This window comes from Eleutherodactylus coqui, chromosome 7, assembly GCF_035609145.1.
Source record: "Eleutherodactylus coqui strain aEleCoq1 chromosome 7, aEleCoq1.hap1, whole genome shotgun sequence".
Lineage (NCBI taxonomy): Eukaryota > Metazoa > Chordata > Amphibia > Anura > Eleutherodactylidae > Eleutherodactylus > Eleutherodactylus coqui.
The window spans coordinates 87,039,682-87,053,306 of NC_089843.1; the positions used below are offsets into that span (position 1 = coordinate 87,039,682).

Here is a 13,625-nt window from a genome sequence, read left to right on the forward strand (position 1 = left end):
CGTATGGCCATATTAATGCACTTTGTAATGTACATTGTGCATTAAATATGAGCCATACAGAAGTTATTCCACTTACCTGCTCCGTTGCTAGCGTCCTCGTCTCCATGGTTCCGTCTAAATTCGCTGGCAGCTTGCTTTTTTAGACGCGCTTGCGCAGTCCGGTCTTCTCCATTCAGCACGAGCCGCTTCAGTGTGCTCCCCGCTACAGCTCTTCTGCGCATGCGCAGACGAGCTGTCACTGCTCGGGAGCGCGCTGAAGCGGCCATTCTGCACCATCCTCTGTTAGAGGAAGGTGCAGAAACTGGAGCTGCCCAGCGGAGAAGACCAGCCCAGCCCAGCCCAGCCCAGCAGCCCCGAGAAGCCTCCCAGGTAAGTGATGGGTCGGGGGGGGGCTGCCGCTGCGCCGGGCTGCGCCGGGAGGGGGGGCTGCCGCTGCGCCGGGGGGGGCTGCCGCTGCGCCGGGGGAGCTGCCGCTGCGCCGGGGGAGCTAGCGCTAGGCCGGGGGGGCTGTCGCTGCGATGGGGGGGGGCTGTCGCTAGGCCGGGGGGGCTGTCGCTGCGCCGGGGGAGCTAGCGCTAGGCCGGGGGGGCTGTCGCTGCGATGGGGGGGGCTGTCGCTAGGCCGGGGGGGCTGTCGCTGCGCCGGGGGAGCTAGCGCTAGGCCGGGGGGGCTGTCGCTAGGCCGGGGGGGCTGTCGCTGCGCCGGGGGAGCTAGCGCTAGGCCGGGGGGGCTGTCGCTAGGCCGGGGGGGCTGTCGCTAGGCCGGGGGGGCTGTCGCTGCGCCGGGGGAGCTAGCGCTAGGCCAGGGGGGCTGTCGCTGCGCCGGGGGAGCTAGCGCTAGGCCGGGGGGGCTGTCGCTAGGCCGGGGGAGCTAGCGCTAGGCCGGGGGAGCTAGCGCTAGGCCGGGGGGGGCTGTCGCTAGGCCGGGGGAGCTAGCGCTAGGCCGGGGGGGCTGTCGCTGCGCCGGGGGAGCTAGCGCTAGGCCGGGGGGGCTGTCGCTGCGATGGGGGGGGGCTGTCGCTGCGCCGGGGGAGCTAGCGCTGGGGAGCCGGGGGCTAGCGCCGGTTACCTGCTGTCTGGTCGGCGGCTGCGGGGCGTCCGGTCGGCGGCTGCGATGCGTCCGGTTGCCATGGAGACACAGCTGGCGGCGTCTCGGGAGCGCGCACGTCGGGCTGCAGCGAGCGACTGGGAAAGAGCCGGCGGCCATCTTGAGGAAACTTTTATAACTTGCTGAAACGCTGGAACGGTAAGTACGAACCAGCTAGAAATGTCATTTACAGGGGGGCTTTGTAATGTGTGTTTAATGGGGGGGACTGGGCAAAAAAAAAAATTAACTGCTTCCTCGAGACATCTCCTTTAATTAGCTTCATCTGCATGCAAATGAGCTTCTGGGAGCTGTTAACGAACTCAGCAGGAGGTCTGAGCTCTGTAATTAGCTCTCCATGGAGAATTCAGGACCACAGACAGCAAACATAGCTTGGGGGTTTGGCAGCTGAGGACAGCTGTCACAATGTTATTAGCTGTAATTAGCTCTCCCCCAGCAGCATACATTCTGCGGTCCTGCTTATCAGCTGTTCTGCTGAATGACGGTTTTCAGGCAGAACTGAAAATAGTCGTTCGGCCGAACAGTGAAAGATGGGCACATTTAGACACAACGATTATCACTCAAAAGACAGCTCTTGAGCGATGTTGCCCTTGATGAGATTTGAACCCAAGCATTACAGGGCAACAGTGCTAACCACTGAGCCACGGTCACTGCAGAACCACCAACACACTGAAAAACAGATATGCGTGGAAAGCTTACACATGCTTTCCACTTCATTCTGTTTTTAACCTTTTAAGGACCAGACTGTTTTGTACCTAAAGGACCAGACACTTTTTAAGGATTTTACCCATGTGGTAGTTTTACAGCCCTATTTTCTTTTTCCCTTGAGCTACCAAAAATATTTTTGCTGTGTTTTTTCCCCCCATGACATATAGGGTTAATGCAAACGTGAAAACACACAGGGGTGCCTTCACACTTGCAATCGCGATATCTTTAAACGCAAATGTCAATAGGGCTTTCCAGTGTTAAAAAACGCATCTCACAAAAATCGCAAGTTTGTGCGGTGCATTTTTAACAATAGAAAGTCCTATTGGCATTTGCGTTAAAAAGAAAAACACGGCAATATCGCGATCACAAGTGTGAAGGCACCCGAATACAACTGTGCGTTGCAGCTGTGAAACAGAGGTACACTTCAGACTAAAAACTGATCAGAACAGATTTCAAACTGATGCAAACGGAAACTATCCATTTTTTTAGATGGACCAATGTCCTTGAGTTAGGCTGCCTGTCCATGGGCGATATATCACTGCGTTATCCGCGGCGATAATCCGGCCGCGGGTAACGCAGTGAATGCTTTCCATAGGCTAGCTATGGAAAAAAGCGCAGCCCGACCTCGCTATGCTTCTCCGCCCGCGGGATTGAAATGTGGTATTCTTGGAGAAACCCTCCAGAACATATAGAGGTACAATATGGCGGCGCATAGATACTATATTGCTCCTTTAAATAAAGATATTCTCAGTGGTTACAAGCCAATATGTGACTCCTTGCTACACTTATCAAGTATTAATGTGTGAACACAACTGAAAGCAATTAGCATGACCTCAGCGTGGAAGAGCGCTGCCTTTACAATACTGTAGTGATAGGACGTGGCTTTGCATGGAGCATTATAACCTGTATGGACTAATCACATGTGAGAGAGTTAAGTAGTTGAATGCATAACTTTGAGACGTCAACGGCAGAGCACATGAAGAGAACGGGAAGGATGTGAAATGTCAAGAGGAAGGATTTATTCTTCAAAAGTTGTATCATATATCCCCGGCAAACAAGCAGAAGATGCCTATACCGCACATACCAATCAGGTCTGGGCAAGACCACCACACATTACTGCATGACAGTGGTAGTAATAATACTCAGATAGAGTCCTCCACCTCCGATATGGTAGGAAGCAATATCGGCTCTACAGAACAAGCGAGTTGCAGGATGGGATAATCTACTGCTAGAGGATAACTCCCACAGAGCTCATATCAAAAAAAGAGATCTTATTACACCCGGCTGAATACTGGATAAATTTATTTTTTTTTCCTGACTTTGCTAAGGAGGTTAGAGACAATAGTAACAGTCATTAAAGTCATGCACAAACACAGATGTGCCCTTGTACAATGCGTATTTGCCATCTCATCCGGGTGACCAAGTGGGAAAGTTGGTGACCACCGATACATAGGTCTGTGCTTGGATCAGTTATGATCAGTCTTCCCAACAACAATACTGTTGACAGTTGCATCATGGTGGAGGATATGTAATGGAGCCATGAAATCTATGACGTTACTCACTGACTTGCAATAATGTCCAACAGGTTTCCCTAGGGGTTCCAGTACTTTTCACAGAGCCTAATGCTACAAATGAAGTAGACCAGTTGGCTGTACTTAAGCAAGTCCAGGGTATGTTCATTACAAACTATGAAGTCAATGCAGGCCTTCCAATCCGTGGCCCATCCGCAATTGAATTGCGGACGGGCCACGGATTCTGCAGGGAAGCAGGAGTTTAAAAACAGAAACACAAAAAATACTGTATTACACATGGATTCGGCACTTCTGCACACATCCGCAGTGCAGAAAAAAAAAAGACGACCTGTACAGGTGCGCAGGGTCGTCGGCCACTGGCAGGGATGGACTCCGCTGCAGGCTCCCGCATGCGGAATCCGACCCTACGGTGGACATGAGGCTGTATGGAAAAAGCTGGTTGCTACAAAAGCAAGATGCTTGAATGTCAAAGTCTGCAGACAAGGTGACTGGCAAAAGTTGGCATGGTAGCCTGGGCCACATTAAGAAGAAAAGGGAAAATGAAAGACTCCAATCAGTCTTTAATTACGAAATGTAACAGTACTATAAATACTTAAACAGTCTGCAGAGCGCCTGTGTAGAGCTGGTATCTAACAATACTATGGTCACTGCATAAGGGCTATATTGGTCTTTGTATTGGGTTTTGTTTTATCAGTAACAGTATGTTGGTATTGTTCCAGTGCTATTTGGTGGTAATATGTGATCATGGTGTTGCAGTATTTGTCCCTTACAGTGTTATTATTGAGTGGTTTTTATTCATAACAGTATGGTGGTATCAGTTGCTATGCACTGCTAATATCTGATCACAGGGTGACAGTAAGTAGCCCTTTTATATTATTATTAATACTGGCCTTAGCATAGTGGCTTTTATTCAGTGACAGTATGGAGGTAATACGAAGGGTGATAAAATTCGCACCTTGTATATATGACAGTATACAATATTATTTTGGGGCTTGGCCTGAGCTAATAGATCTGTGTTTAGTTTGGCTAGACCAGTAAGGGCACACTTGGCAACCTAGTTTTTGGATTTGTAAGTGCGACCTGGCAGGAAAGTATATCCTTACATGAACTTTTATGTATGGTTTATAAATGTCCATGAAACGCCATACAAACACATGCTATAGGACCCAGTCCTTTATAGTTCTGCCCCTGCACATGTGAGGTTAATCCGAGTGGTCCTAGCATTATATATCGGTCATCTCCATAAGCAGACTCGCTCTCTCCATTCTGTCAGCGAGAAATGAGGCCCGAGGAAAACAGGCCAACTTAATAAGCCACAAGGTCATTGCAGCTAAACAATCTTTACTTTTATATCCCATTTAATTATGTATTAGGCGTTCCAATGTCTCCCCCATCAAGTGTTCTTCTAGCAGCCCACAGACATGATTCTTTCAAGGTCTGGAGATCACAGGTCCCGTTGCCAGTCCCTAACTGGGAGCCGTCTGCCCGCGAGCCAAGTGGTATTACTTCAGCTTAAATATTGCTGCAATTTGGCATCATCGCGCTCTTCTTTTTATAGGCTGGAAAAGAACACTTTTGGCCTCGAAGCTCCTAATCATGTGGAATTACGGTGGTAGCCGAGCGAACAGAGGAGTTAGAAAATTAATAAGAGAAACTTGCCGAAACATTGTCTTATTAAACCAAAAATGTGTCACCATTACAACAAAGCCTGCTGGACAGAATAAAATCTGAATCAAGTGTTCAGGATCAATGGTGCAAAAAAGGGGAAAAGAAAAAGAAAAGAAAAAAAAGAAAAAGAAAAGAAAAGGAAAAGAAAAGGAAAAGAAAAGAAAAAGAAAAGGAAAAGAAAAGGAAAAGAAAAGGAAAAGAAAAGGAAAAGAAAAGGAAAAGAAAAAACTCTAGCAAAAAAACAGAAGTTTTCTCAGAGTTTGGGTCGGTTCACACAAGCATATAACGCAGCGTTTTACCGCTGTGCGATCCAGTGGTGAACTGGCATATTGCTGCGTATCTCACGCACGTCGTCATGGGCAGCTGGAGATATATATATATTATATATATATATATATATATATATATATAATCTCTGTTCTGCCGCTCAGCGACGTTGTGTATAAACCCCGCACCTAGGCAATGTAATTGCGCATGTACAGCGTTTATTACACGCCCATAGACTATCGCAGGCGATATGCGGTAAAATTGAACACGCTGTGTTATTTTACGCGCATTATACGCAATAAACAAAATGCGTGTGTGAGTGGGTCAATGCATATCAATGTACTCTCATTGACTCCATTTACTGCGTGTTGTGTGCGCGTATATCGCACACACAATGCGCAATGAATGGTGATAACGTGTTCCACTCCTATAACACTGAAGAAGCCACATGCCATACTATAGGAACGCTGTGATCACATGGGTGCCTAAATGTGACATCTTCAGGATGGACTGCCACCACAGTCATACTGTTTACACATGGCTAATGGCCCATTAACACGCAACGATTGTTGCGCAAAATTAATTGAAGACACAATTAAAAAGTGCACAATAATGGATACGTATGAACGCCATCGTGCACTTTTTGTTTGCTTTTCATTGTCGCTAAGTATCAGCCTGCATAAAAATAATTTAAAAATCACCAGTTCGCTCACTTCCCCCTACGTGAAAACACATAAAGCACTGAACGAACAGAGAGCGACTCTCAGCGGTGATTCTGCGTGAACTAGCTGTGATGTCAGAGCTAGCTGTGATGTCACTCGCCGAAACGAGAATTGGCCCTGGGGCACAAGGCCTTTTCTTCTTTATCTAAGACAGAGGCCAACTTTCTGAAATGGATTTGCAAATATAACCATCACAGATCTGCACACGGATTTCACCTCAAAAGAGGAGGTCTCACTTTTTCCCCTGCAATATGGATTACAAATCGGCAATCACATGAATAGGGTGCACATTCCACGCGGAATAGGAGGAGAATCTGAAAAAAGTCTGATGGGAATAGCCCTTTAAGAGTAGTAAGGGGGGGGGGGGGGAGTTTCCTTTTTTCTTTAAGCCTACTATGACTTCAGTTCCATCCAATAGTGAGTCACTTCTTCTCTACCTGTAAAGCTGTTCAGGCAGTACTTAGATCTCCTTATATCTTACAATACATCTTACATAAATGAATCGATCTCTTCAGATTAAACACACGTCTCGTGTTCAGTAGGGACTGGTCTTCAATTCTGATCTTCGGTTCATGTGGTTTGTATAAATCTTCTAACACCTTATCAAGGTGCAGCCAAAATAGTTGTTCTCTTAATGCACATTTTATGGATTAGGTGAAAGTTAACACCATACTCGAAGAGTAGTGAACCACCGAGCTCCAAGTCTGTGAGGACTTTACACATTCCTGAGTGCGATAGCAACAACTGGCGGTAGAAACCAGTTCCTTCAAGGTGCTACCTCTACCGGCCAATGATCTTCAACATGACTAAGGAGCACTTGGTATATTAAAAATAAAAAATATTTAAGAATGACCTTCAATACAAAACTTATCATGAAATACAAATGTCTCCTCCTCCGTTAATAAACACCACTATAGTCATTACTTAGAGAAATCGGAGGAGTAAACAACATAAAAAAAACTAAACTACAGTGTTAGGGCTTATTCCCACGAGCGTATATCGGCTGGCGTTGTCAAGCCCGGTTGATATACGCTTCTATCTAAGCAGTTCCCCCCTTCCCTCCCACTCACCGGCTCTCTGCCCCTTTCCTCCACTGCGGTGTTTGCAATGGGAGGGGAGGGGCAGAGCTAAGCTCTGTCCCACCCACTCCCATTCCTGGCTATGGACAAGGGGCCGGAGCTTAGCTCTATCCCACCCCACCCACTCCCATTGCAAACCGCTCGGAGGGGAGGAGAGAGGCAGAGAGCCGGTGAGTGGGAGGGGAATCCTCAGATGGAAGTGTATATCAGCTGACGATGAAAACGCCGGCTGATATACGCTTGTGTAAATAAGCCCTTATATTCACTCATTTCCTAAGACCCAAGCTAGACAGACTTATGGCTTATTCACACTGGCACTAGTTTCAGTTAGGCCGGTCTCACATAACCGGGTTGGAAGTGCAGAATGTGCGGCGTTCCGCACACATTCAAATAGTAGAACATTCACATGTCCGCTCACATGATTGCGATTTCCGGATGTTCTATTTTACTGCCGATTACACATGAACAGCTTCCATTTTAGTCAATGGAAGCCGTCCAACCCACAGGCATCTGCAACTGACATTGGGGGGGGATAGGTCGTGGGTACCCGCACCGGCACTAGGCGATGACAAAGAAAGAAAGAAAGAATCCTGTGCTGCCCATGTCCAACGGCGTCTCGCTGCAAAACAGAATATACAAGATACACGCAGACGCCAACTGAGGACAGGGCCGGACTCCACTGTGGGCTCCCGACCCATCTGTGTCAGACCGGCCTTACAGCTATCTAATGCTCTACAGTAGATTTTGTGGCTAAGGAGGAAGTCAAAGAGTGGAGAAAGGAAAGAGATATTGTGTATCGACAGCTGAAAGGCAGGAAGGAGTGAAGAGAGTGAAAAATAATTGGAGGCTGGAATGTTGATTACATTGGCCTACCTAAACGAGGTCCACCCATGAAGAGGGCGCTGAATAACAGGAACTTGACTACAACATAAACAGGACAAGGTTTGCATAGCTCTTATCAAGTCAATTCCAAGGATATAACCAAATAAAATAAATTAGCAAACAAACTACAATTCAGACATGTCTAGAACAAGACAGTAGACGTAAGACTGGGTGGTCTCTCCGCAAAACACCATGAGAAATAAACAACTCAAGCCCATGCTCCCTGCCCTCTAATTTTATTGTGTGCTTGCTCATTACGCGAAACAAAGCACACACTTAACATCCATAGGAAACAGTGACTAGGAGCGTTACAAGGTAACCGCCCAAATGAGACGCAAATGCCTCGGATCACGGTAACAATGGAGAAATAAGCTCCGATTAAACTCGATGAATCTCCATAAAACTCGATTCTTGACCCATGAAATAATAGGACAAATTGTGGTTTTCGTCTTCCACAATGACGGTACATAAGCCATTCTGCCTGATTCAATATTAAGGACGTTGCAGACATTAGAGAATGCTGATTAAGGAAAATCAAGTCCTGGCAGAAGTTCATCTATGAGGTGGTCTAGAAAAGAATGTGCCGGGGTTAACGAAGATGTGAGGAAGAAGAAAAGAAATAAATAACAATTATCCTGCCTCAAAACGATTGAGCTGAAAGTACCGGGGCCAACGTTCTGAGATGGGGGTCATTTAGGCCTCCTACACGGGTGACTCCCATGTGCCGCCATGTAAAATGACATCTGATGTATGCCATGATTTTTATTCTGTCGGCTTTGCACAGTATAGCTTTATAGAAGTCAACGGGTGCCCTATAATGAAAACTGTACAACTTAGAGGCTGTGCAGAGCCAAAACATCACTGAAGAGAAAGCTGTTCTTGGTCAGTGGCTTTCTGCTCTGGATCATAAAACAGTAGAAATGTCACCAGATAAACAATAGTGAGCATTATTTTAAAAGTAACTTTAATTGTTCTCATGTTAACGCAGTGATTTTTCTTCATTCCAGACAATAGGAATGAATGATGGTGCATTCAAGCAGAACTGTTGAAATCGTCCTTATGTCATGTGAGCGAAACCCAATGTCATCGCCACAGATTTCAATCAACGCTACCCAACCAAAAGTGTCCATTAGCCACAGTGTATTTGCCAAACTTCTTTCCAAATTCAGAGAAACCGGTTCTGTCACTGACAAACCAAACTCTGGATGACCATTACTGAGGAACCGGTTTCTCAAAGTTTGTTAAAAAGTCTATCCATATGCTTCTGCACTTGCCCATGTACTATCTAAGGTCCTCCACTCTCCTTTGTACATAGGCCACTACAATGACCTGTTGTACTGAATACTGGATGGTGGCAACCAGGCATAGCAGTGACATGACTACTAACATCATCAATGTGACCAGTGGCTCTATGTCAAGTATGGCATACCATGTGGCCCAGTGAACAAAGACGAAACGCAATGTTGGAGCGTTAAAAAGGTTAGTACATGGCTCTTATTTTGAACCCAAGTTGCAGACATGTCTTAGCAGATTAAGAAAAGTTCAAAGGGATAGAACAAACAAATCATAAGGACCTCAACATTCTCTTTAAACATGCCTGAAAAGGTAGCAACAAGTTTATTAACCCATCCGAGAGGCGGAAATGGTTACTGTTCACCATTAGAGATGAGCGAGCATACTCGCTAAGGGCAATTACTTAATCGAGCATTGTCCTTAGCGAGTACCTGCCCACTCAGAAGAAAAGATTCGGCTGCCGGCACCGGGTGGGGAGCTGCGGGGGAGAGCGGGGAGGAACGGAGGGGAGATCTCTCTCTCCCTCTCTCCCCCCGCACTCCCTCTCTCCCCCCGCACTCCCCTGCTCACCACCGCAACTGACCTGTCACCCGCGCCGGCAGCCGAACCTTTTCTTCCGAGGGGGCAGGTGCTCGCTAAGGACAATGCTCGCTCGAGTAATTGTCGTTAGCTAGTATGCTCGCTCATTTCTATTCAACATCCATCCCTGTTGATACATTTCAGTCTATAAAAAGCTGCATAACGGGCGTGATCGCCTGACGTTGTGCTCAATATTTAATACCACAACATCTTAAATAAAAGATTACTTGAAGATTGTAAAATATTTATGGCATTCTAAAATTACCATGATGGACAAAACTCAGATTTACAGAGTGTCTTAGGCCGGGTTTACGTCAGCACTGGAACCTCAGTATGGAGGTTTTGTCGAAGATCTGGCACAAAATACTGGAAGAAAAAGCGCAGTCATCAAAATTTGTCATCTGAACACACTTTTTATGTGGACATTAGAATTCTTGGTTGACAGCAGCCCATGGCCCCATTCATACAGGGGTATGCTGCGACAATAATAAGAATAGCATGCGCTCAAACTATTGGGCTAACAATTATTCAAGTCCCATACAGTGCCGACGATTGCTAACTGAGCACCAAACAACTTGCTATATTGCTGATCTGCCCTTGTTTGAGGCAGTGAATATGTCTATACAAATGGACCTTTGAACTAGATTATCAATCTAAGATCATTGATGGTCCCAAACCTGAGAGCTCCACCCAGAGAAAAGCGGAAGTCACAGTCCTTTCACTGAAGTATCCATGAGTGTTCGGTCGTGTCGATAGAACAGCTGCACTGCAGCCCCTCCACCATTGATGGCCTATCTTCAGGAGAGCCAACTCAATCAATCCCAAAGCAAAGACAAGATCAGAAGAAAACGTAACCCCATTCTTTAACCAACTTCTGAGCCTCCCAGACTAGTCAATATTATATATACTGCTTTTATGGCTTTGACACCATGTGTAAAAATGCAGAGAAAACAAAAGTTGTAGATGCATTATAAACTTATATGGACCATCTCCAATGTTGTGTCACCACTTACAGAAGTAATGTCTTCATTAGAGATGAGTGAGTATACTCACTAAAGCACATTACTCAAGCGAGTAGTGCCTTAGCCGAGTATCTCCCCACTCGTCTCTAAAGATTCGGGGGCCGGCGCAACTCACCTGTCACCCGGGCCAGCCCCCCGAGCGAGTATACTCGCTCATCTCCAGTCTTCATCTTCAGTGCTTGAAGTTGCACTGATCAATAGGCTAGGTGAATGACAACTTGACCTGATCAGAATATGCGCTGAAGACACTCAGATAGCGAAAGTGACCAAAAATATTTTAGGATGTATTTACATTGGGGAGTGCAATATCGGTCTAAGAAAAATCGGACCAATATTGCATTCATAAACCTGCAATTTTTCGGTGATTGCAATGCATTTTGGCTTTAAACAAAAACAGAATATATCTATCTATCACACACACATATACACACACACACACATATACATATACACACACATATACATATACACACACATATACATATACACACACACACACTTTTTTTTTCTATCCACATGAAAAACACAAGTCCTGTTGTTCAAATAGTTAAAACTGAAAAGAAAAAAAAAATAAATCACAATCTAATGCAAATTGCATAGTATTCAAGTTTCTGCATGTAGCCATAGTAAATAATGGTCAATTCTTGAACACCGGTAGGATTCAACAAACCCCCTTTTTCACAGCACATTAGAACATGCCATTTTATACAGTAAGAAGACTTTTCTTCATTTCTCACCATCGGGATGGAGTATGCCACCACGTGCTTATATGACATAAGTGGGAGCCTTCTATAGGGAAAATTTTCCTATATAAACCTTCAACGACAGGAAGCAATAAAGTGTGATTAGAGAACAAGTTCTTATTTCCTGGCCACTAAAAATAGAAGGTCCTCCGACTCCATAAGTCCACCAAATTGTAGACATTTTTCATCCACAGGTTAGATGCAAATTGCCTATTTTCCATGAGAGCTTTTCCTTACGGCAAAACTATGTATTTATCATATGGTTCTCCAGGCTGACAAAAGTCCGATCGTATCTCTAGTTTGGCAACATTTGCGCCTCTGCAGCGAGAGAATCATCCCAGTAACTTGGCCAAATGCCACTGACTATTTCAGCCCCCTGAGGCAGTCGAGTAACAGAATATTTTCCAACACCCCAGTAAGTGTTTTCCTGCAGATTTGGACTGCTGAGAACTCCCATTGCTGATGATGCCGTTGTGAAGACCTAGACTAAAGCAGGCCAGGAACCCTCGATACAGATGCTGCAGAAGAGTCCCAGATAAGAACCCAACTTCTATACGTTCCATCTGAGGAGTTAACAGCTAATTGAAGTCAGATTTGCCAGGTGCATTAGGGGCTAAACACATAAATCTGAGAAATGATGAAAGCCATAGCCATTAATCAAATAATCCCATCGGGGCCGCAAAGAAATCTAAAAACACATCTTGACCAGATTTCCATCAAGGACTGAAAATGGTCAAGATTACCACAAGTAAGTAAAGAGTCTCACACCGGCTAAAGGAAAACAAAAGGAAACTTTTAGACAGTATATGCTTGAAGCAAACAGCAGATCAGATATATCTGGCATCAAATGATCAACTTTTTGCATGGCAGAACAATGAAAGAGGCATAAATAGAGCTACACTTGTGTACAGGCGAGGCGTTCGAGACAAATAGCATTAGTAGCTGTAGTATTGACCAAAAACAAAATTTGGAAAACCATTGTACAATACTCTAATTATTTTCCTGGTCCATAGTCATAAAAATGTATTAACCCTTTCCAATCCACTGTCTGATGTCTTAAGACATTATGATTTAAGACTGTACAGCTCCGATGTTGGAAGACGTCCGTCGGGGTTCTCTTACTGTATATTGCCAGCCTCTCTGCTGTCAGAGCCTATCCAATGTGTCACCTCATGCAGTACTGGCTTAAGCCAGCATATAGCGCCGTTGTATAACGGCAGAAAAAGAGTAAGCCCCCTAGGAAAACCAGGATACAAATTGGATTGGAAAAGGGTAATATATGGTGGCCATTCCAATGAATGGCTGCCATGTGATACAAAGCAATGGCTGCCATGTGATACAAAGCAATGGCTGTCTTCTCATCATGTAATGTGATGGCATTATCGCAAGGCTATGCCATCACATTATGATTAGAGAACGTCCGTCTTCAGGGACCCCCAATGTTCGTAAAGCGATGCCACATATTAGCGACATGCCTTCACTTTACAAGATGGTAGATCACACGGACGCCTGTCGGTATGCAGTCTGATCTGCGGGGACAGTGCACATTGCATGTCTTATTCTCATATACAATATGGACCAGCATAGGACATACAACAGTTGTTTTTTTTTTCACATGGACCATCAGTCCGTATGAAAACTCGCCCATGTGAATAGCCTCATAGGATATAATGGATCCGTGTGTCGACTGTGAAATACACGGGCATAAAATACGGGCATCGGAAGAAGGCCTCATTTTACAAAAAGAAATAAAAGTTGGTCCTTCCACTTTAAGTCTGTAACGAAGCAGAACTGAGATAGCATAATCTTCATACCCGGAATATGAGATCATCTGATTTGGCAGATCTACCATACAAAAACATGACAAAGAGAACACTGACATTCCAAGATAAATGATCCCCCGGCTCCTCCTACACTGTGTTGTGTTTGCAGCTGTCACCCGACTAACCCATGACTCTCATTCCAGCACTGCCCCAGGGCAGCTGTTCCCTTCTCTGCCGGTCTTGTCATCCCCTATTGTATACAC

General features: G+C 45.5%; 1 protein-coding gene across 4 annotated transcripts in view; it reads right to left on the reverse strand.

The window, feature by feature from the left end:
* AFAP1 (actin filament associated protein 1) overlaps positions 1 to 13,625 on the reverse strand; it is a 137,974-nt gene that overhangs the window by 105,366 nt on the left and 18,983 nt on the right. The window contains exon 1 of one of the 4 annotated variants that reach the window (XM_066573329.1): positions 11,594 to 11,663. The exons of the other annotated variants lie outside the window; for them this stretch is intronic. The gene's annotated coding sequence lies outside the window, so the exon portion shown is untranslated. Of the gene's footprint in view, positions 1 to 11,593; positions 11,664 to 13,625 lie in introns of those variants that run through there. 4 annotated transcript variants of the gene reach the window in all.